The sequence below is a fragment of the Quercus robur genome, chromosome 2, assembly GCF_932294415.1.
Source record: "Quercus robur chromosome 2, dhQueRobu3.1, whole genome shotgun sequence".
Lineage (NCBI taxonomy): Eukaryota > Viridiplantae > Streptophyta > Magnoliopsida > Fagales > Fagaceae > Quercus > Quercus robur.
The window spans coordinates 6,421,369-6,444,590 of record NC_065535.1 but is presented as its reverse complement, the minus strand read 5'-3'; the positions used below and the strand labels follow the sequence as shown (position 1 = coordinate 6,444,590).

Genomic DNA, 23,222 nt, shown 5'->3' with positions numbered 1-23,222 from the left:
ATGTGTGACACATCCTATTATATGAAAAAAACAAAAAAAAACAAAAACAAAAGTCACAACTTCATACCTAACAAAAATTTATACGAATAATTAGTGTTCATGAAGTAGCAGCAAGACCAATTCATTGTCAACAGAGTTGCATGGCTAAAGTCAGGTAATTTGAGGTGAAAATGGACAGCGTTCCTTGTAAGAATATCCGGATATATCCTCTTGACTAACCTAAGAAGAAATGTTTGCCTATTTGATATGATCTCGTCAGGGTGTCCAAGGGTATAATACCATTCCCTTAAGCTGCTTGCGAAAGATTAATCACTGTTTTGCGGAAAATACTTACATATATAGTCTCAGAGTAGTGCTTCAAGCTCTCACTTAAGGAAGAAACAACTCATTATTTTATGTGAGGAAAGGAAAAAATGAGGAGAAAAATGACACTTAGAATCAAAAACACTAGAAAAGAAAGTTACCTAGATAAAATGACTTAGAAATTCTTGAAAAATTATGATACAATACGACGGGGTTACATGTACTAATTAATTGTTAAAAATATTTACATATATATATATATATATTATTGTAAAGCATTTATTTTTCATATTGTTAAACATGTATCAATTTAAAAGTAATAATGGAAAATAAAGTGAAATCATGGCCACTAAATGATGCTTTGAATACAAACCAAGATCCAAAATAGCAAATAAAAGATAACTAGCTAAATAAGTGTTCAACAATAAAATCTAAAAAAAATAAATAAAATTCCTTACAAGTTTGGGCTACCTAGGGGGTTGGGTCGCAACTTTATCCAAGCTATATTACAGGCATATCCTAGACATGTGTATCATCACTTTAAAAAAAAAAAAAATGTTGTGAGACACATGCAAAGGCATTCTAGAGGAATCCAGTACGATACATATCAGATACGGGTAGTTGAGGAAAAATGGAGTATACATGCCTCTTAGAATTCACCATGGTCTTTACATGTAATAAATTCCTATGTTGTATTTCAAAATTGGAAGAAACTATTATCAGTCCTCGTACAACCAGTAATAATTTATCATCATTTATAATTTATTATGAAAATATTGTGAACGTAGCACTTTTTGATTTTCCAAATGCCACTTAGAACTATTTAAAGTGAGTAGAGACGATATAAATTCCCAGGATTCCAACCTTTTGTTGCTAACTGCTTGGAGAGGTACGCCTAATACAATTATACTAATGAAAATTTACGTGCACTTAGGCTGTGTTTGGTTTATGTAAAATATTTTCCGGAAATGCTATTTTCGAGAAAGGAAAATATTTTCAAATGTTTGGTTGCATTCCAAAAAATGCTTTGGAAAATATTTTCTAGTGTTTGGTTGTGTTGCTAAAAATAATTTAGAAAACACATTTTCTTCTTGTTCCTCACATTTTCTCACATTTTCTCAGCTTTCAAACAAATATATAATACCATTTCTCAATAGATAAACACATAAACAAAACCTAACCAAAAACAATTCATCAAATCTGGTCAAATCCGGTCAAATTCATCAAAACCCAACCATTTCTCAATTGCGATCTCAGTGTGATCGGTGCCGTCTCGGTGCAATCCTGGGGTGCGATCTCGGCAAAGTCAAAGGGTGCGATCTGGGTGCGATTCGAAGTCGAAGTCGAATGGCGAAGTCGAAGGGCTCTGGGTTCGCCAGCGAAGTCAAAGGGTGCGATCTAGGTGCGATTCGAAGTTGAAGTCGAAGGGCTCTGGGCTCTGGGTTCGATCTCTCTCTGGGTGCGATCTCTCTAGCCGGAGCTTGGCTGGCCAGAGGGGTGTGCTCTCTCTCTCTCTCTCTCTCTCTCTCTCTCTACGCGCGGGCGCGATCTCACTCTCACTCAGCTTTCTCTCTGTTTTCCGGAAAATGATAGTTGAAGGTAAAATAAAAACGGAAATCATTTTACACCCCAACACACGGTCAACTGAAAAGCATTTCTGGAAAATTTATTTTCCATGCGCAACCAAACACCCGCATTTACGGAAAAGCATTTCCGAAAGTGATTTTCACCCAAAACAAACACAACCTTAGTTTTACCACTTTCCTCCCTTGGGGGAAAAAGACAAAATAACTTCACCACTTGGGAGTAGACAATATATTGCGTATCCTTATATAACTTTCCTCCTTCATATTACTTTATCCGCGCGCTAACATTAACATGTAGATAAAACATTACCATTAATCCCAATATTCCGCTAAAAACAGGACATTCTAACGTATAACCATACAGGCAAAAATTCGGTGCTTCTCAAAAAAATTTTCAAAGTCAAAAAGTAAAGCTTTTTGCATCCTGAGATTGCTATGCGCCATTTTAAAGGCAAAGCTTTGCATTCTGAGATTTCTATGCGGCCTGCTGCTTGCTACAAGCCAATTATATATATATATGCTGCCTATGAATGGTCCCTAGCTAGAGAATGTTCTTTTCGGCACTGCATCATTTACTTCGCCTTGGCCTATGTTAACACTAATACTAATGACACAACAATTTTCAGTCTTTGTTACAATGGTTGACAAGAACAATTGTGATTGGAGTATCACCAATCACAAAATGCCGACTCAATAACTGTGAAAATTTTTGTATCCCTCCACTTACTGCTATATAAATAGCCACCAAAAGACCTTGACGAAACTAAAGTAATTTGCAATAAGCAACAACAAGAGCCATGAAGCTTTCATTTCTCACAAGCTTTCTACTGCTCCTCTCTTTTCACCATTTTGTTTTCCCCATCTTTTGCAATGCCAGCCAGACTGACAACCCTTTCGAGTTGCTTAAATCTCGAAAATCCCAAAATCCTCCAAATACCGAACTATGGGTTGGATTACACAATGATGATAGTAATTATTCTCCAGTGTATATTGGACCCCAAGATGGGTTGAAAGAAGCCGATAAGATCGATGCTTTGCCTGGACAACCACAAGGAGTAGATTTCGATCAGTATGCTGGCTATATTACCGTAGACCCGAATGCTGGGAGAGAACTGTTCTATTACTTTGTGGAGTCACCTCAGAATTCTACAACCAACGCCTCTCGTCTTGTGGTTAAATGGAGGTGTTAGAGATATATATTAAAAATATATTAGCCCAATATAATAGGCCCAAGCCCAATCCTGCTTGTACTAGTAGTCTAGAATTTAGTCGCCTATATATACTCATGTTAAGGGTCATTGTAACACAGGAGGTTATTGTACTACACTCTTATACAATAAAGATGTAACCCTTAGGGATTCCTCCGTGGATGTAGGCCGACAAGGCTGAACCAGGTAACCCTCATGTTCTTAGTGTTCCTATTCTATGCTTCTCCTTCCGCATCCACTCTAACATACACAATATGGTACAACACACATCGCGTTGCTAATAATAATATTTATATTTAACATGGTATCAGAGCCAAACTTCGTTCTTGGCATCAAACAAACATCTCTACACAGCAAAGAAGATTCACACGTGCATTCCACCATCTGAAGTCACACATATTTCTCTGCTGGATCTAGACTCCACGGCATCTCGTAGCCACCATGGCTTTGTGCTGTGTCAAAATCCAACAAACTTAAGCAAACCCGTGACATCAATCTCAGATCTGTGCAAATCCAAGCTTCGCTTGATGAAACCGGCACGTGCAGTGTTCAGTGGAGACCGGACTTCTCTACGCACCGCCGCGGATTTCACAGGGTCAGATCCTCCTATGGTTACATGCACCGCCATGACAGACTCGTAGCTCGCCGATCTGCCAAACCACCAAAGTCCTAGCATCAATCTCCCTCGCACGCACCTTCCGAAGTTCCAGACATGCGCTGGTGGAATAGTCACACGCACCGAAGAGCCGCTGCTGATGTCATCTGACGTCATCGGATGACGTCACCTATCCACATCAGCATGCCACGCACGCCCTAGTCCACGTCATCAGACACGTCATCAGCCACGTCAGCAGTGTCGCCTCGTCAGCACCACGTCACCTAGCTAACCGATTGACCCGGTCGACCCGACCCGGACCACCCGGATCTGACCCGTGAGCACTGACTGTTGACTTGACCAAGATCCGTTGACTTTGACTTTTTGCGTTAACCTTTGACCAAAAGTCAAAATTTCCGAAAGGGCCTATCTTGCTCAGTTTTTTGCGTAGATTCCGATTTTGGGCTCCGTTTCTACATTTGAGACTCCGAAATCGGTCAATTGGCACATTCTTCATTGTGGTTTCTTCAAAGGCATCTTTCACGGCATCTCTAAGTGATCTTCTCATACTTATCCAATCTCAAGCCTTCATCGAGCTTCCGCCTTGAGTTTAAGAGGGGGTGTTAGAGATATATATTAAACATATATTAGCCCAATGTAATAGGCCCAAGCCCAATCCTGCTTGTACTAGTAGTCTAGGATTTAGTTGCCTATATATACCCATGTTAGAGTTCATTGTAACACAGGAGGTTATTGTACTATACTCTCATACAATAAAGATGTAGCCCTTAGGGATTCCTCTGTGGATGTAGGCCGACAAGGCTGAACCACGTAACCCTCGTGTTTTTAGTGTTCCTATTTTATGCTTCTCCTTCCGCATCCACTCTAGCATACACAACATGGTACAACACACATCGCGTTGCTAATAATAATATTTATATTTAAAAGGAGGTAAATACAGTACCACATATTTCAATTTCATTTATATGAACTAATATAGGTACAAAAAAATGTAGAAAATACACAAAGAAAGATTAATAATATCTCATAGGCTGTGACAATTAAATGATAATATATTATATATACTAATTCCTAGTAGTAATAATAACAATAACAACAGCGACTCCAATGATAATATTATTCATAATATATAATACCGACACTCATATATTATATGAACATTCATGCACGATAGAAAAAAGAATATTAGATTATAATCCTAATATGTCCACACAATCAAACACAAGTTATTTACGTAGGAATTCTTGGCCTATTTCCCCGCATGCCAGCTGTCAAATTCTATCTACTTGCTCAACTTACTCCCCAACCTATATGCCAAATGTAAGGTGAGTTTGGCATTTTAAGCCCAAAAAGCCTCAGCATCTGGGATTGTAATAAAAGGGAAGTATTGTAAAAAAATTTAGAATTGTGCTACAGTACAATTCTACCTTTAGAATTGTACTGTAGCACAATTTTAACTTAAAATAATATTTAATACTCTCCCTCCTCCTTTTTTTAACCCGAAATTTGTCTCTCCTCTCTATTATTTCTCTTCTTTTCTCTCTCTTCTTTCTTTCTTTCTCATCTGCTCTCTTCAGACCCAAGACCTCGTGATGGAGATTGGCGGGTGGCGAGATTGGCATGGCGAAGATCGGTGGAGCTGTGGTGGCTGTGGCGTTGTGATCGGCGTGGGTGTTAATGGTTCTTTTTTTTTTTTTGGGTTTGCTAGTATATGTGATCGGCGTTGTGGTGGCTATGGCGTGGCGGAGATCGGTGGCGTTGTGGTGGCTATGGCATTGTGATCGACATGGGTGTTAATGGTTTTTTGCTTTTTGTTTTTTGTTTTTTTCTGGGTTTGCTGGTATATGTGATCGGCATTGTGGTGGCTGTGGCATGGCGGAGATCGGTGGGTGGCGAGATCGGTGGAGCTATGGTGGCTGTGGCATTGTGATCGGTGTGGGTGTTAATGGTTTTTTTTTCTTTTTTTTTTTTTCACCGATCTGGGTTGATATGGATGATAGAGGAGTTTTGTGGAGGAGTTGGGTTGATATGGATGATGGAGGAGGAGGCTGAAGAAGGTGAAAAGTAAAGTAATGGAGAATTCTGGAAGGGACGCGTGTGGGGGAGAAAATTGAGAAAAAACAAAAAAAGAAAAAATATATATTTTATTGTGAAGATATATTATTTTAATGAGTAGAATAGGAAAATAAAAGTTAGGATGCTGGAGGTATTGTAAAATGGTATTGTATAATTGATAAAGTGGCTTTTTAGGATGGTAAAATAAGATGAGATGAGAATTCCAACTATGGATGCTCTAACAATCTTAAAATATCAAAATTATAGATATTAATCAATCAAGTCACTTAGTGCCCGTTTGGTTCAGCGTTTGAAACCCAAAACGCGCATTTTCAAAAAAGCCAGCCCAAAAATAGTGTTTGGTAAGTAATAAACGCAACTTTTTGGAAAAAGTTGTGTTTTAGATTTGTGAAGAAACGCGCGTTTGAGTTTATGGAGCTCTGGAGGTCCATAAACAAAAAGCTCATGCGCATTTTCAAATTGATCCGTTGGGCTCTTCCAAAAATAACCAAATTACCCTTGATAAATCATCAGCTCTCATCTCATCTCTCTGCTCTCCCAACAAATTTCCATATCCAAACACAAAAAAATCTATAACAAATTCCCAAATCCAAACACAAAAAAATCTATAACAAATTCCCAAATCAGTTAAGGAAAAAAAAAAAAATCAATCCCTTGCAAATTAGGATTCCTCAAAATGCAAAAAAAAAAAAAAAAAAAAAAAAAAAAAAAAAAAAAATCAGAATATAGCATAGAGAATTACATGACAAAATCGAAGTCGAAGCGTCAAAAACACCGAGCTCTGGGTTCGATCAAATCGGCGAACACCACCCAATCAAACCCGGATGAATCTGACTCCGACCCCATTTTCGATCTCCAAGCCCTTCCCTCTCAGCCACGAAGAAGGAGAATGTTTTGGTGTTTGGAGAAATGGCAGGGAAGGAATAAAGAAAGGAGGAAAGAAGGATTAAAAAAGGAAGAAAAAAAAAAAAAAAGAGACGAAGAAGATGTTTTGGTGTTTTGGAGAAATGGCAAGGAAGGAATTAAAGAAAGGAGGAAAGAAGGATTAAAAAAAAAAAAAGAAAAAAAAAAAAGAAAGAGAAAGAATCATGCAGACGAAGAGCTAAGAAGAAGAGAAAAAAAAAAAAAAAAAAAAGAAGGAGAGCTCTCTGGGACGTTCTGGAACTTGGAGAAGTGAAATGGAAAAAGAAAGGAAAGAAGGAAATAAAGGAAAAGAGTGGCCAGTGGGTACGTGTGTGGACTGGAAAAAAAGAGGGAAAAAAAAATGCGGTAAGTGAGTGGAGGAGAAAAAAAATGAAAAAGAAGGAAATATTATCACAATATTTTCACAATAAATATTAAGAAGTAGGTTATTATTAGCTAACACTTGTCGGAAAAAATAATTTTTTTAGAAAGAGAAAAAAATAATTTTAATAGTACATTCAAATTAAAATTAGTATCAATTTTTATCACAATATTTTTACAATACTTTCACAATAAATCTTAAGTGGTAGATTATTATTAGCTAATATTGGTAAGAAAAAAATAATTTTTTTAGAAAGAGAAAAATTGATTTAAGTATGATGAAGTAATTGATTTAAGTATGAAACAAACTCACATAAAAAAAAAATAATAATAAAAAAAAAAAGTATGAAATAAATTCTCTTATATATACATTGTCCTTTTTGGTCATTTACCCCTCAAAAAGCCACTTTTATAAGTGCTAGCCAAACACTCAGCTTTTTCATTATGCACTTTTTAACAGTTTTTACCAAACACTCAGCTTTTTAAAACTCCACTTTTTCATTATGCAATTTTACAAAACTCCACTTTTTCATTATGCACTTTTTCAAAAAGTTGAACCAAACTCACCCTTAATCTTTCTTATTCTGAAATCGCACTACTACCACATCACTCTCATATCCACGTGTACCAAATAAATACTGTTGTAAAGTGGCTTATTGATCTATTTAATTTCATTTTAAATATGAGCCAAACTCAAGCTTTTCATATTAAGCTAGATTATATGTTCAAATTTGAATTTTTTTTTTTTTTTTTTTTTGGTAGAAATTCAAACTTAGTCACAAGTTATCCATCAACTTACTCTTTCCTTAGATATGATAAAAACCAATTTCCATGCTTCCTATAATTTACATTGGTTTTTTACATGTAATAACTTCCTATGTTGTATTTCAAAATTGGAAAAAACTATTATCAGTGCCTGTACAGTATATTTTTTAGTTTTTGGAAAATGAGTTTTTTATTTTTATTTAAACGGTAGGTTCAAATTAGAACCGGTAACAATTTATCATCATCTATAATTTGTTATGAAAATATTTTAAACGTAGTACTTTTCGATTTTCCAAATACCAAAGTGTGTAGAGATGATATATATAAAATTCCCAGGATTCCAACCTTTTGTTGCTAACTGCTTGGAGAGGTACGCCTAATACAATTATACTAATGAAAATTTACGTGTACTTAGTTTTACAACTTTCCTCCCTTTGGGGGAAAAAACAAAATAACTTCTTCTTTTTTTTTTTTTTTTTTTTTTTTTTGGTTGCCTGCCACGGTATCCGGGGCTTCGCCCCGACTAATCCGTTGGTCGACCCGGGTCGCACACCTGGCTGTGGTGGGTGAGTCTCCCAACAGGGCATTCTGCATACACAAGGTCTCGAACCCGAGACCTTGCTTAAGCGACACAAGCTGCTTACCACTTGAGCCAACCCATGTTGGTAACAAAATAACTTCACCACTTGGGATTAGACAATATATTGCGTATCCTTATATATATAAGTTTGCTCCATATAACTTTATCCGCTAACATTAACATGTAAATAAAACATTACCATTAATCCCAATATTCCGCGAAAAACAGGATATTCTCACGTATAACAACCATACAGGCAAAGCTAAGATCTTTCTGCCACCAAATGTAAATTACTAATTTTTCTATTGCGCTGCCTGCAGACATTTTGCATGGACAGAGAGTCCAACGACAATTCTGCCCACTATAATTGAGCTCATTTCAAGTGGAATTAGCGTACGGATATACAGGTACGTAGCTCTTCATCTTTCCATGAGCTTTTTGGTTTTTTTTTTTTTCGAATGATCCCTCCGATATTTCTTATTCAAGAGAAAATCCTATCAAAATTTCTCTCTTCATAAATGAACCAAAGCTGTTAGTCTATTACAGTAATTAGATATAAGAGCACTGATTACTACACACTAGTATGTATAGAGCATGTGCACCATTTCAATTGAAATTATGTTTTTAAAACACGGTTTGAGTTAAATTGTGAAATCGTGTTTCTAAGGCTGTGTGCAAAAAAAAAAAAAAATGTAAACATAATACAGGCTACCAATTGGTAACACCTTTAACTTTCTCTCAATGAAACCTGCAGTGGCGACATAGATAGCGTAGTTCCAGTAACCTCCTCTAGGTACTCCATAAACACACACTAAAACTACCAGTCACTACTGCTAGGCGCCCATGGTATTTTGACAACGAGGTAAATTTTAAGATAATTGATCCCATAGGCCATAGTTTACCCAACATTAAACAGGGTTGATGCTAGCAGGTTGGAGAATATGTGGTTGGGTACAAAGGAATGACATTCACCACAGTAAGGGGAGCTGGCCATTTGGTTTCAAGCTACCAACCAGAACGAGCACTGACCATGATCTCATCTTTCCTTACAGTGAAACTTCCCCCATCACAATAAATTCATATGGTTCCAAGCTACAAACGAAAACGAGCACAGACCATGATCTCATTTTTCCTTATAGGGGAAGCTTTCCCCCATCAGAATAAATTGCTCTCTGACACAGTAATTTCTAAAAAATTATATAATCTAGTTACTTGTAACCTAAGCTCAAATAGTTTCTGCAATGTCATGGATTGACTCCTACTGGAGAAAAGGATTTTTAAATAACATGAATAAGATTGGATTTTTACCTTAAAGGTGGATGTTTGATATCCAAACTCATATGTGAAATGAAATTTTGTTTCTAAGACAAGATTTTAGTATGAAATGAATACCATTTGAATTTTTGACTTAAAGATATCCAAACTGACATATAGACTAGAATAGTCTTTATATGACATGATTTATGTATAGCATGAATACGATTAAATATTTTCCAAAAAGATATCCACACGTTAAAGGTTTGGATGTCTAATATCCATACTAATATGTAGATCTATGATGCAGATTAGTTAATGGAAAATAAAATATTTTAATATTTTATATTGTTTTCTCTTTCCTAGAGAAATTAGAATTTATTTACTTTTACAAGTTCAATTAAAATCATTTTCCTAGTTGAATTAGGATTTTAATTTTTTTCCTTTTAATAGTTAAGTTGTTTTTCCTTTCTCAAGTAGAAGTAGGTTTATTATTTCTTTTTCTAAAAGGAGTGGGAGAAATTTCATTCCTATAAATACTCTTTATAGAGAGATTGATTAATATTATGTGTTTATTAAGAAAAGTTTGCTAGAGATGTTCTCTCTATTATTTTGTCTACTAGCCTAGCATTCTTGTAGAACTTAGGTTTCATGGAAGAGTTGTAATAATTGTGTATTACAGATTCTGTTTCTACACACTCACACTACATCAATTTGAAATCATGTTTTTAAGACACAGTTTCTAAATAACATAAATAAGATTGATTTTTTGCCTTTGAGGTAAATGTTTGATATCTAAATTGATATGTAAACTAAAATAGCGTTTCTCACACACTATTTTGGTATAAAATGAATACTATTTAAATTTTTGCCTTGTATATATCCACACCTTTAAGGTTTGGATGTCTGATATCCAAACTAATATATAATACTGAAATGGTATTTCTAAGACACAATTTCTATATAACATTAATTCTATTTTTTTTCTTAGGATGTCTGATATCCAAATTGATATGTAGAATTGAAATAGTATTTCTAATACATGATTTCTATTTAGCATGAATTCTATTGAATTTTTTCCTTAGAAATATTCAAATTAACCTTACTGGTATCCAATAGATATGTAAAACTCAAATCGTGTTTTTAAGACACAATTTCTAAATAACATGAATAAGATAAATTTTTACCTTAAAAGTAGATGTTTGATATCAAAACTAATATGTCAACTTAAACAGTGTTTATTTTTAGCATTGAATTCCATGATGTGTTATGTCTTCCTTTTTTTTCTTTTTTCTTCTTTTGGTGAAATAATCAAAAGCAAGACCACATCAACAAGTACAGAGAACAAACCTTCTCTTACACAAACTAAATCCAATATATTCTCAAGATTCAGGTACAATTTAAGCAACATCAAGACAACTAGATCCTACCATTATTTTGACTCAGCCTCTCTCATTTGTAAAATAATAAGAACCTCCCCCAAAACTCTTAAGCCTAATAAGGAGATACTACTAGCACACAAAAATACAACTACCAAACATTAACCAATAAAGTTTTGACAGTCATTCTCTACACTAAAGATTTTTCACTCATGCACTACTTCCCTGATTGACCCCAGAAAGTAAACTAAGCAATTTACTCCTCTGCCGTAAGCCTGTAACCCATATTCCATCAAACCTCAGCTCACATATTTTAGCATGTTGATCAAGTCAAAACAAGCCTAAAATTGCAACACCAAAACTCAATTACCCTCACTCTACGAGGGACCAAACTACCAAGATATATCACCAAATTCTCTAAACTCAATTGACACATTCCTACATCTTCATTACCATCAAGACCTAGCTCTGCCTTCTCACACCATAATGTAACCCCGTAGTCACAGTTGCTCAAATCTCTCAACTTCCAACTAGCTCAATACTCATGCCATAGCTACTTTCATACAACAGACACTCCATGTCCGATGAAAGACCTGTACCACTTTCTCATAGGTAGATCCGTAGATACTTGAAAAAATAAAGTTTTCCATATTCCAATCATTCCGCAATACACAATAAGTCCTATAGTAGGCTTTATTGGTGATTTATAAATAAATAAAAAATTAAAATCACTATTGAGGAATAGTCAAAGATATTTCAGTATTTCACCAGTTGAGGCATTGACATTGTTGAGCACGTGCACACACACATAATGTTTGCCACTTTCTCCCAATGTGGCAAATGTTAGCCATATTTTTGCATACAATATACACTTTACACAATACTATTCATGTAAACTCATAATTTTTCATTATATATGTTAATTATTAGCAACGTGATGTGTTATACTATGTTGTGTATGCTAGAGTAGATGTGGAAGAGGAAGCATAGAGGAGGAACACTGAGAACACGAGGGTTACGTGGTTCAGCCTTACGGCCTACATCTACGGAGGAATCCCTTAAGGGCTACATCTTTATTGTATAAGAGTGTAGTACAATAACTTCCTGTGTTACAATGAACCCTAACATGAGTATATATAAGCGACTAAACCCTAGACTACTAGTACAAGCAGGAATGGGCTTGGGCCTATTACATTGGGCTAATATGTCTAATATATATCTCTAACACCCTCCCTCAAACTCAAGGCGGAAGCTTGATGAAGACTTGAGGTTGGATAAGCATAAGAAGATCACTTGAAGATGCCTTGTAAAATGCCTTTGAAGAAACCACAATGAAGAATGTGCCAATTGTCCAATTTGTAAGTCTCAAATGCAGAAATGGAGCCCAAAATCGGAATCTACGCGAAAAACTGAGCAAGATAGGCCCTTTTGAAAATTTTGACTTTTGGTCAAAGGTCAACGCAAAAAGTCAAAGTCAACTGGTCCAGAGTCAAAGTCAACAGTCAAAGTGCTCACGGGTCAGATCCGGGTGGTCCGGGTCGGTCGGTAGGGTCAACGGTCAGCTAGGTGACGTGGTACTGACGAGACGACACTGCTGACGTGGCTGATGACGTGTCGCTGACATGGACTAGGGCTGACGTGGACGTGCTTGCATGTCTGCTGACGTGGATTAATGACGTCATCATATGACGTCAGATGACATCAGCAGCATTGTCGGCGCGTGGCAAGAGCGTGCACTGTTCACCGGCGCGTGAAGGAGCAACTGGAAACCCAGGTGGCGCGTGGTGGCGCGTGCAGCGTCGTATGAGCACCAGATTCTCAGGCCAAGTAGATCGGTGGACGACAAGGCCGTCTTGGCGGCGCGTGTGACTGAGATCTAGCTTGGGGGTCGAGAATCTGCGGCGGCGTGTGTGAAAGTTCCAGGAGCCATTGTCCACGCGTGGTGGCGCGTGCGGCTGCCGTTGGAGGTCGGGTTCCTGGGTTTTGGTCACGATATGTCGTGGAGCGTGTCTGTGGTGTTGGCTTCATCAGGCGAGGCTTGGATTTGCGCAGATCTGATAGGGAGAGGCACGGATTGCTTGGGACTTGAGGATTTGGACACAGCAGGGAGCCATGGCGACTGCGAGATGCTGTGGAGTCTAGATCCAGCAGACAAGCATGTGTGACTTCTGTTGGCAGTGTGCACGTGAGAATCTTCTTTGTTTGCTAGAAATATTTGTTTGATGCCAAGAACGGAGTTTGGCTCTGATACCATGTTAATTATTAGCAACGCGATGTGTTATACTATGTTGTGTATGCTAGAGTAGATGTGGAAGAGGAAGCATAGAGGAGGAACACTGAGAACACGAGGGTTACGTGGTTCAGCCTTACGGTCTACATCCACGGAGGAATCCCTTAAGGGCTACATCTTTATTGTATGAGAGTGTAGTACAATAACTTCCTGTGTTACAATGAACCCTAACATGAGTATATATAGGCGACTAAACCCTAGACTACTAGTACAAGCAAGAATGGGCTTGGGCCTATTACATTGGGCTAATATGTCTAATATATATCTCTAACAATATATTTGAGAATCACATCAACCCCCAAGACAGCCTGATGGATTGGAATTTTCCCAGTACTTGAAATATGTCAAATGTCAAAATTTTGATAGAGCGAGCATTAATCCTTTTTTTTTCTTTTTTCCCTTGTGTCAGAGCTCAATGGATTTAATGCACATGGACATTCTATAGTTTGCATGGCAATAATGTTGGAAACAGTTAATTAATGTCATAACTCATTTTATAATTATAATCATGTTTTTCACATAAAAATTAGCTGTTATGACTGACGGGCAACCAAGTCGTGCATTATCTGCAATTGCAGCAATAATGGAACACGGATCCATTGGACCTAAATGATTTTGTATGGGACAATGCTGTCTCACTGTCTCTTCCATAAACCAATATAATTTTCACAGAATTTCCAACTGGGACTGGCTTTTACAAAGGCCACGTAGAAGTATATTTAAAGTGAGTAGAGATGATATACGTTTCTAGGATTCCAACCTTTTGTAGCTAACTGGTTGAAGAGGTATACTTATACAAATGACAATTTGTAAATGATCAATCACTGCTGCTTTGCTACACAAAATTTTCCATATATATCCTTACATAGCTTTCCTCAAAAAAAAAAAAAAAAAAAAAAAAAAAAAAAGGGAAAGAAGACACGCTTGATTCCAAGTCCAACACTTGATTCCTCATGTCCGATGTGCTAAAGTTTCATGTCAATTAGATGGTCATTAATGCTGAACTTTATGATATAATCATGTCCAAATTTCACAAGATACGACAAAAGGTTCTCAAATCTTTTGAGAATCAAAATTTCCTTTAATTTTTTTTTTTTTCCACTTAATATGAGAATTCTTGGAGGAGAGAGATTTGATGGTGGAGCGTCGTCATCCAAAAGTTGAATAGGACAACTCAGGTCACTGCAAGTGACGACAGTGGTGTCACAACAATGGAACAAAAACCTCATAGCACTTACAGTATGGTAGAGTTAAATAGCTATATTGCTATTTCAGATGTGCCAAACCACAAAAAAACCCCATGCAACAGTGGAGCAATAGCTAAATTTTTTAACTGAATTATTACAGTGCACATCTATAGATAGATGTGCACTGTAGCTTGGAGCTAAAAAAAAAAAGGTAATTTTTTATTCAGCCAGTACAACTTGCTTCTTTTTTTATTCATTCTCTCATTCACTCCGGTCTCATTCACTCTCTCTTCATTCACTAAAGCTCAAGTCTCTTCATTCACTAAAGCTCAAGTCCAAAGCTCACTCTGACTGCCGCCGGCCTAACCATTGTCAACATCGCCACCACCGATCATCAACGTCACCGCCATCCACCATCCGTCACCGTCAACGTCACCGCCACCACCACCGATCTCAAACTCTCACCTCTGTTTCAACGCCGTCCCAAGCCGCCGATTAGCTCAAACCCACCGCCGATCAACTCTCTCAGCCTCAAACCCACCAATCGTCCCAAACCGCCGATCAGCTCAGACCCACACTGCCATGCGCCTCATACCCACGCTGCTGATCGGAGTGCTTGCTCGCTGATGTTGTGCTTGTTTGTGATTAGTGATTTTTTATTTTGTTTGTGATTGGTGATTTTGTTTGGTATGGGTTGAGAAAAAAAATTGAAGATTTGAGTTTTTTTTTTTTTTTTTCCTGCTGTGGACTGCTGCTGCTGCTGCTGGTGGTGGTGGTGGTTATGGGTGTGGTTGTGGTTGTGATTGATGGTAGAGGTGGTTGTGGTTGGTGCTGTGGATTTTTTTTTTTTTTGAGTGGGATATATTATTTTATTGTAATGGTTATATTATTTTATTGTGATGTTAATATTATTTTATTGTGTTAAAAGTTAAAATAGATCCACTGCTACAGCATATGTGTAGGTAAAATAGATAAAATAACTTTTGATAGAACTAAAAAATTAAATTTTTAACTCTACTACTGTAGATGCTCTCAGAAATTGTCAATGAAGTGAGAAATGGGAGAGAGACTGAGAGAATGTGAAATTGTGGGAAGAAATTATAAAGTGGTTGATGTGATGTGATATGAGGAGTAAATTTTGATTTAATAAAGTTGGGGTTTTAAAATATGCAGGTAAAAGTCATGGTTTGAAAACATAATTTCAACATAAATATTTTTTTAGCAAAAATTTGAAAAAAATTCGTGATTTTGAAATACAATTTTAACAAAAAGAATTTTTTTTTTTTTTTTTTTGGTAAATAAAAATAGGAGTTCGCTAGATTATGCTAGCCCTCGGGCAAGGTATTAGAGTTAAAATCTTTGGGCCAACTCGTGTGAATGTCCACCAACGGACTTCTGTTGGTAGTGAGACTCGAACCTAAGATTAGATGAAGTATCCGAGCTTTACTAATTGAGCCAAGCTCCCGTCGGCCAAAAATAACTTTAAAACAATACAATTTTTTATAACTATAAGTAAAATAATACTATCATTTTGCTAATTTGGCCATTTCATTTGTACCATATTTCATTTGTTGGCCATGAAAATCCAATTTAAAATTAAAAAAATTGAACCTCTATAAATCGTGTTTTTACATAGATCTGGACATGTGTCTTGTCAATTTTTAAGCTGTGTCAGTTTCAAAAGGTCAAATCCAATCTAGAGAGTAAACACTATAGGAGAGTCCAATCATGTACGTGTACCACGCATGTATTTGCCATAGAAGACTCAGTTTTACACGCTCTTTACTTTTGTCTTCTTTTTTTTGACAGCCACACTCTTAACGTGTTGACAAAACATGGGCGGTCTTTTCTTAAATAATATGCTGCCTATGACTGGACCCTAGCACTGAATCGTCTGCACTGAATCGTTCACTTTGGACCATATAAACACTGACTTGACACAATTTTTTCGTAATCTTTATAGAACTGTTGACGTTGACCAACTGTGATCACATGAATTCACCGATTATATGAAGGTTGCGTTTCGAACTTGAAACCAAGGAATTTTAAATGAAGGGATTTTAAAGGTTTGAAATCTGTAGTAGATTTGTCAAATTAAACTTTGACTTTTTTTTTGAACTTCTTAAATAAGTTATTTAGAGGGTGTTTGGTTATTAATTTCAAAACATATTGTTTAGTGTTTAAACACTAAACAATATTGTTCAAAAACAAAAAAAATATGTTTGGTCATTGATTTTAAAAAGTATTGTTTAAAAAATATTGCTCAAAACATATGTTTCAAACAATAGTTTTTAAAATCAGCTTGGGAGTGATTTTGAACAACAAAAAACATTACTGAGTGGCATTTTCGTAATTAAGGTGAACAGTACCGGTCAGCTTTTTCACACACAGTAAACAGTACCGGTCAGCTTTTAAACAATATTTTATATTTTTTTTGTACTTTGCTGATTTAAAAAATATTTATTTTGTACTTTATTCAGCTTTTTTTTACCATCTAACACACACATACCAAACACATATTTTATGTTTTTGAACACTGAAACATGTTATTTAAACCATGATACCAAACACATTTTTTTGTTTTATAAACACTAAAAACATATATTTCAATAACACTTTTTAAACTACAATTTTCACATCTTTTTAAACAATAATTTTTGAACTCTATAACCAAACGGGCCCTTAGATTTTAATTCCTTAAATTTAAATTTAATTGTCCAAATCATATCATCTAAACATATCAGAATTGTTATTAACATTCATCATAACATGCCAATTTAATAGTTAACAAAAAAAATCGTGAAATATTGTATCACTCAACTTGTATTGAAAGTATTGAAATATTTATTGCAACTATTGACGTGACTAATTGTGGATCTGTGATCACATGAATCCACCATTTACATATTTTTTATAAATATCAACCATAACATACCAACTTAACAGATATGAAAAAATATGTGAAAATTTGTTTACCATATAAATAGACACCAAAATTAAGCCCTAGGCCTTGATAGAACTAAGTTAATTTGCAATAACGAACAACAAGAGCCATGAAGCTTTCATTCCTCACGAGGTTTCTTATTCTCCTCTCTTTTCACCATTTAGCTTTTATCATCCTTTGCAAAGCCAGCCAGATTGACAACCTTTACGAGTTGCTTAAATCTCAAAAATCCCAAAATCCTCCAAATACTGAACTATGGGTTGGACTAGAAGATGAAGATAGCCATTTTTCTCCAGTGTATATTGGAGCTCAAGATGGGTTGATGAAAGCTGACAAGATCAATGCCTTGCCAGGACAACCAGAAGGAGTAGATTTCGATCAGTATGCTGGCTATATTACTGTTGACCCTAAAGCTGGGAGAGCATTATTTTATTACTTTGTGGAGTCACCTCAGAATTCTGCCACTAAACCTCTTGTCTTGTGGCTAAATGGAGGTAAAGATAGTAGTACCATATCTTTCATTTGTAATTTTGTATGAACTAGTATAGGCACAAAGAATTAATGTAGAAAATAACCACTAGATTAGTCTTGCTTCATAGGCTGTGCCAATCAAGTAATAATATATGCAATTCCTAGCTAGTAACAAGAACAATATACTTCTATCTTTTCAGTCAAAAAAACAAGAAGAAGAACAACGACGCTGATGATAAAACACAAGTATTTATCCAATGCTAATATATTCTCTACACAATCAAACACAAGTATTTACGTGGGAATTCTTGGCTTATGCAGTTATGCCCCGCATGCCAACTATCATATTTTACTCCCTTAACTTACTCTCTTTGCACTTCCTAGTATTTTTAAAGGAAAATCCAAAATCCAGATCCCTCCTCCCCAAATAAATTATCCAACAAAAAAAAAAACTTTCTTTGTTTCATTATGATAATAGAACATAATGGCGTGTCCCAGCTGCCATTATTAGTGTGGGAAATTAGGAGTAGCCATGCCCGCTTCCAATATATGCAAAAATAACATATCTTTAGAAGAAAATTAATGCTAAACGTCCAAAATATTTTATAAATTCTTAATACGTCAATAAGAATTTTTCATATTAACAATTTATAAAAAAGTTGTAAGATAGTTTGTAACTTATCATTACTTATCTTAAGAATATGTAAATTATTATATATTAATTAACAAGTCAAAACGTAATCATAACCTAATATTACTCCATAATATATATATACATACACACATACACACACATTAATGGGTAATATGTGCAATACACAAAAAAATTAATATAATATAATTTTTTTTCTTTTGTCTAAATATGAAATTTGATCATTATAATAAATATTATTAGGAAATAAATATGATTGAGGTTGTATATGAAATTAAATAATTTATAATTAGACATTATTATAAGTTATAACTGTATTTATAAATAGAATTATAAATATGATGTGCCAAGATTTTAATGGCTGGTTTAAATATAAAATAAAATTTAAATTTAATTAAAAAAAATTATATACATATTAGAATAATGATGTGTAAAACTGTGAGATCTCAAAAGTTTACATGACAAACTATTATGAGGCCAAGCAAATACATGCACAATATTCTTATTCTTCAATGGCATTACTATGACCCTATCATACATATCTTCATGTACCAAATATATACAGGTGTGAACAAGCTTAATTGAGTGTCAAAAGTTCAAAAAGTATTTCATTTATTTAATTTTACTTCAAATAAGAGTATAGTTCAAGTTTATCACTAAGTTAAATTATATGTTTAGGCTTGATTTGTTTTCTTGTCATATAAGTTCAAACTTATTTACAAGTTACTCATCAACTTACTATTTTCGCATATATAATAATAAACAACACCACTTAAAAAAATTTACCACTTCACAAAAATCTATACTAATAATTATTAACTAAATTTTATTATTTTAAAAAAATTGCCACTTCACAAAAATATAAACTAATAATTATTAACTAAATTGTATTATTTGAGTTAATTAGATACAATGATTTTAGTTGAATGAACTGACAAAAATTAGAATCGCCAATTTTATATTTTTTAAAATGATATATATGAGATTAGATATTAACATTATTAATTATTTATAATTAATAATTTGATCTCTCTCTCTCTCTCTCTCTCTCTCTCTCTCTCTCTCTCTCTCTCTCTCTATATATATATATATATATATGGGGGTTTATGTTACACCTAGTGTAACTTTAAGCAATGTTACATCACTCAGTATTTTTTAATTGGGCATGAATTTTGACAAATACACCTTTAGAATACATTATCTTAATATATTCTCCATACTTGCAAAATTTCAAAGTGATCAAAGATTAATAGTCATGTCTTCAATCAATTGTTTAAATTCAAATTTTTGTAGGTTAAAATAATACATAAAAGATGAGTTTATAGATCAAATGGTAAATAACATCTAATCGACATATAATTTGGCGTGAGTGTTGATAATATATATAGAACATGTAATTCAATAGTAGAATTTTCAAAATATATGTGAATTTATAATAAGTTATTAGGTAGTATAACATTACTTAGAATTACACCACGTATAACTTGAAGCCAACTTTATATATATCCCATCAGTGTACAAGGCATGGCCTGAGGAATCTTCATAGTTCACTTCATTGTACTACTTCCCACATAACATTAGCAACAACTAGAAAATGTAAAGTAGAAGATATTTTCTACTTGATCTCCATCCATGTTGTCATCATGTTGTCCACATGACACGTATCATCAACCTAAATTACCTAATGAATGTCTTGCCTCACCCAAATTTTGACATTTCTTGAAGGGCATTGATAATTATAAAAATCTAAGAGGAAACTATCCTTTGCATAATCTATAATAACAAATTGATTGAAGGAAAAGAAAACCCTTGTATTTAAAAGTTGAAACGTAGTATTTATTATTCCTACACTCATATTAAGCCACATCAGCGTAGCATTTCAGTTCATTCGGTCTCATTGGGTCTACTACAGTCCATTCGGTCCATTTTGGTCTATTCGGTTCACTTCGGTCTATTTGGTCCATTTGATCTATTTCAGTCCACTTCGGTCCTGTTTGGTCCATTTCAATCCACTTCAGTGCTATTCGGTCCACTTCGGGCTATTTGGTCCATTTGATCTATTTCAGTCCACCTCGGTCCTGTTTGGTCCATTTCAATCCACTTCAGTGCTATTCTGTCCAATTAGGTATATTTAGTCCAATTCGGTCTATTTGGTCCATTTCAGTCCAAAATAGCCTACTTTGATCCTATTAGTCCCATTTGGTTCATAACAGTCCATTTTGGTCACATTCTATCCAATTCGGTCCATGTTGGTCCATTTTGGACTAACTGGGTCTTGATTCTATTTTACAGGTTGCTTTTTCAATTTTGGGCTAAATTTCTTTCTTTTTTTTCTTAAGTATTGTGTTAAAAAGTTTGAAATGCTATCCTACTAGGGCAAACTCTTTAATTTTGAACTTAAAAATATAAACACATTAGAAGTTAGAAATTAAAAATAAAGGCCATAAAAAGGCAATAAAAATGATAAATATTCAAAAAATAAACTTAAAATCCAAATTTCAATAATACAAGAATTAATAAATTATAGAGTAAACTACGTTTTTTGTTTCTATCCTATACACCATATTTCAATTTGATCCATAATCTTTCAATTGTATCAATTTGATTCCTAACCTTTCAATACCGTGTCAATTTTCTCACGTGTGAGTTTTAATTAGCTCAACTAATAAAGTCTCTAATAGTTAACACTATAAGTTGAAACTCTCAAAAAAAATAAAATAAAATAAGAAAAAAACATTTTCTCAAGCTGAGTTGCAGCTAGTGATCTATTAAAAATAACACAATCTCCTTCTGTATTATAAACATGCACCTTCCAAATTTCCTCACTTAGATTTGCTCTCTCTCTCTCTCTCTCTCTCTCTCTCTCTCTCTCTCTCTCATTTCTGAAGTCCGAAATAAAATGGACCGCATAATTTTATTGCATTACTGATTTACTTAAGTTCTAAACTTTTTGTTTCTCAAAAAAAAAAAAAAAAAAAAAAAATTCTAAACCTTTTTCGTGACAACAACAACAATAAAAAATAAATTTATAATAAAAAAATAAAAATAAAAAAATCGCTTACCCCAACATATGGTCTTTTCCTACAATTGGCAATGAGACATTACGCTTAACTACTTCTCTAATTTGAGAAAGAGAGAGAAAAGACCATGTGAGCTGAGACATACGCTTAACTACTTCTCTATTTTGAGAAAGAGACCAGGTGCTCACCTCGATGCCACCTCCATTGTTTCCATTATATCTAGTTCATAGCAAGTTAGCAACTACGAAGAGATTAATAAAAAGGATACTGAGATTTACAGGCCCGGGATGCTCTTCTTTTGGATATGGAGCCATGGAAGAACTGGGACCTTTCAGAGTCGAGTGATGGAAAAACACTTTACCGAAATGTTTATGCATGGAACACAGGTAAGCAGATTCTAATTTCACTTTCAAATGATAGAGTAAAGCTGTAGAGCTTTAAGTACTCTGGACATCTTATCTGAATCTTTTTCTCCTTCGGTAAAACTAATACCTGTTAAAAATTTTGGCAGTGGCAAATGTTATCTTTTTGGACTCCCCTGCCGGAATTGGGTTTTCATATTCGAACACCTCCTCAGATTACATAAAAAACGGTGACAAAAGAACAGCGGAGGACTCTTACACTTTTCTAGTGAACTGGCTTGATAGATTCCCACAATATAAAAACCGAGATTTCTTTATAACTGGAGAAAGCTATGCTGGTCATTATGTACCTCAACTTGCTTGCACAATTCTCTCAAAGAACAAGAACAAAAACCAAACAGTAATCAACATCAAAGGCATTGCAGTGAGTATATTGTGAAGTCTATCTTCAGTCTAAGACGTGCCTGTATCTCAATGCTAATTAAGGCTTCCATGTAAATGTCAATGTATGCAGATTGGGAATGCTTGGATAGATGATGGTATTGGTCAAATGGGCACATATGATTATTTCTGGACACATGCTTTAAACTCCGACGAAACTAATGCAGGAATTCACAAGTACTGCAACTTCGCTACCAGTAATTTTTCAAGTGCATGTCATGACTATCTAACTCAAGGAAACATAGAGGCTGGAGCGCTCGATGTTTCTAACATATATGCTCCAGTTTGCAACTTATCATCGCCTAAGTCAGGTCCAAGCGCTGTAAGTCTTTACGCATCAATCAAATATAAATAATTTAAAATTTATTTAGAATAATAAAGAAATAGCTATGGAGATTATTATATATACATGAAGTATACAATTAGGTTTGACTTGCTGCTCTTATAAACTAAGCATGAATTTCATCGCAATAATCTGTGATTATGTATTCAGTTGACATGTGCATTACAAACTTAACTGGCCTTGTAATTAGAACTAACCTAGAAATGGTTTTAATCTTACACTATATAGGTCCACAATTTTGATCCCTGCTCCAACCATTATGTTGATACATATCTAAATCTTGTTGAGGTGCAAACAGCTCTTCATACAAAAGCCACAAAATGGGAAGCTTGCAGGTATGAGTGACTAACCTGTGGTACCCGAGGACTAGACAACATTGGTAGAGATAATCCTGTCACGAAACATGAAAAAATACAAGTCCAACATATGCAAAGTTAAGATCTTTCTTGTACTAAAAGTGC

General features: G+C 34.9%; 1 protein-coding gene and 1 pseudogene across 1 annotated transcript in view; one reads left to right on the top strand and one right to left on the bottom strand.

The window, feature by feature from the left end:
• The first annotated feature begins 17,576 nt into the window (after nucleotides 1-17,576).
• LOC126711958 (serine carboxypeptidase 1-like) overlaps nucleotides 17,577-23,222 on the top strand; it is a 6,352-nt pseudogene continuing 706 nt past the window's right edge.
• Nucleotides 23,001-23,222, bottom strand: part of LOC126711896 (uroporphyrinogen-III synthase, chloroplastic) — a 25,676-nt gene continuing 25,454 nt past the window's right edge. The window contains exon 12 of the transcript XR_007650860.1: nucleotides 23,001-23,152. The gene's annotated coding sequence lies outside the window, so the exon portion shown is untranslated. The remainder of the gene's footprint in view (nucleotides 23,153-23,222) is intronic.